The sequence below is a fragment of the Lathyrus oleraceus genome, chromosome 4, assembly GCF_024323335.1.
Source record: "Lathyrus oleraceus cultivar Zhongwan6 chromosome 4, CAAS_Psat_ZW6_1.0, whole genome shotgun sequence".
Classification (NCBI taxonomy): Eukaryota; Viridiplantae; Streptophyta; class Magnoliopsida; order Fabales; family Fabaceae; genus Lathyrus; species Lathyrus oleraceus.
In genome coordinates, this window is record NC_066582.1 from 293,575,752 (window position 1) to 293,578,499 (window position 2,748).

A 2,748-nucleotide genomic window follows, 5' to 3' on the forward strand; every position below is an offset into this window, starting at 1 on the left:
TGTTTTGTATTATCACATGTATTTATTTTAGGATTATGAAATTTTTCCAACATAACATTTGAATTAGACATCTCAAGATTTTCAATTAATTTGGTATCACCTCAAAATAATAAAAATTAAAGAAGTTATTCCCTTGGTAAGTTGACCCACAATAAGGGTTTCAGTCAAAATGACCTATAATGTTTTGAAATAAATGATGACCTTCCAAGTTTCAAATGGATTTTTAATGAACATGAAAGTTGTTCATATGGTTCTTAAGAACATGTTTTATCTTGGGGTCATCTTCATTTAACAAATACATAAAACGTTATATCTCAGTGGTGCTCAGCTTAGTCAGATGACTTGACTGGTCAACTTTTCAAGGCCAAACTTCCAACCTTGATGAATAAATGATTGAGGAATCTCAAATAGGCTCATATATGCATAAAATAATGAATGAAAGAACTTCCTTTGATTAAATTTTATCATAGGTTGAGGTTGCTTCATGGGCAAGGCACAGTCAAAGCACAGTTGAATTAGGGTTTCCTTGGGAAACAATCTTCAAGCCCCTTGGGTTATCTTGATCAAATTGGAAAATTGAGATACTTGGGAGACATATATGATGATTGGGAGCTTTGTGGACCATTGTCATGCTTTTCCTCATCTTCATCTAGCCATTTTATTGGGCTTAGGAGCCTCCTAGGTGAAGGAGAATTGCCATCCAAGGCGCAGCGGAATTTAAAAATTTCTCCATTTAGTGATCCTTACGAATGGGCATGATTAGTGATAGAATCGTTACCTATTGTGGCGATCACGAACGTTGAACGATGACAACGTCTCTACTCAGTCCACACGAACGGATTCCTTCAATCTCAATGCTAGCTGCTACGAATGAAGGCTTTGATTGAGAGAGAGAGAGAGAGAAACGGAATGCAAAAGTGACAATGCTTCTACCCAAGGATTCTATTTATAGAACCACTTGTGTGGCCTTCAAGCTAAAAAGCCCACTTAAGTGTATTTTGGCCCATATCTTATAATATGCCCAAAATCACTTAAGCGTATGGTACCTTACCATATTTCGTATTCCACTTAAGTGCACCGTACCTTACGGTGTTCCTTAGTTACTCTATTTCTCATCAATCCATCCTTTGTGTGTGACCCTGTAGGTTTTCGCGACGTTGGCAATTATATTAAATCACGCATTTAACATAATAAACAGTGAACGGTATCTAGCAACACATCACTGCTACCCAAGACACGAAAATGTCATGTGATCTGACAAATCCTTCTGTGATAATAATTATGTGTATAATTACCCTTTTGCCCTTATGTCTATATTGTACACAAGGCATAGACCGTGTCATCCTTGTCTAGTTCAATATTGGGCCCATAGACATTTATCCCGTTACGCAGGATGGGAAAATTCCATCTAGGTCACTCATGTCCCTTAGCATGCTTCGTGGAGTACCCATCAACTATCTTTATGGTTATCCAGTTACGGACAACGTTGGATCAGCAATAAAGCACTCGACTCTACATCTAGGGTCCATAGTGGTTTCAGGTCGAAGAGTGGTATACACCATTATCACCATGAGAATAACTTATGACACTTTGCATAACATTCTATATAGTATTCTCATAGAGGGTCAATCCAGTATGAATATTACTCTTAATATTCATACCTATGTTTAAGACTTGATAACTCTTTATCCATGATCCATGAGACGTGATCATCAGTCTACAAACATAATAGTCTTCATGCTTTAATGTTATCCCACTTCACAATAAAGCTTGACTACGGATACTTTAAGAATAGTGTCCTTATGTTTAATGTGATCTCATGATTAAGTCATACTTGATACATTAAACGGACTATCTATTCCAGGGACTTTATTAAACAAACATAATAAAGAAAAATTCCTTTTATTATTAATAAATAATTCGATACAAGTACCAAAAGTATTGGCCTCTAGGGCTTACACCAACAATCTCCCACAAGCACTAGAGCCAATCAGGCATATCCCTAATGCCCATAGATCTAGTATGGCCATCATGTTTCTGCTGCGCAAGAGGCTTTGTCAGTGGGTCAGCAATATTGTCGAGTGTAGGTACTCTACATATTTTCACATCTCCTCTATCTATTATCTCTCGAATGAGGTGATAACGCCTAAGTATGTGTTTGGATCATTGGTGAGATCTAGGCTCCTTAGCTTGTGCGATAGCACCATTGTTATCACAATAGAGACCAATGGGATCCACAATGCTAGGAACTATGTCAAGTTCACTAATGAACTTTTTGATCCAAACAGCTTCCTTTGCTGCACTTGAGGCAGCAATATACTCGGCCTCGGTTGTAGAATCAGCAACTGCATCTTGCTTTGAACTTTTCCAGCTCACAGCGCCACCGTTTAAACAAAACACGTAACCAGATTGCGATCTAAAGTCATCCTTATCTATCTGGAAGCTAGCATCAGTGTATCCAAATACAACCAACTCTTCCTGACCTCCATATATCAAGAATGAGTCCTTAGTCCTTCTCAAGTACTTAAGGATATTCTTGACAGCTACCCAATGGGCATCACCAGGATCAGATTGGTACCTACTCGTTGCACTTAAAGCATACGAGACATCTGGTCGAGTACATAACATGGCATACATGATAGATCCTATTGCAGATGCATATGGAATCTTATTCATGCGATCCCTTTCTTCCTCAGTTGAAGGGGATTGTGTTTTTGATAGACACAAGCCATGTTGCATAGGTATGAA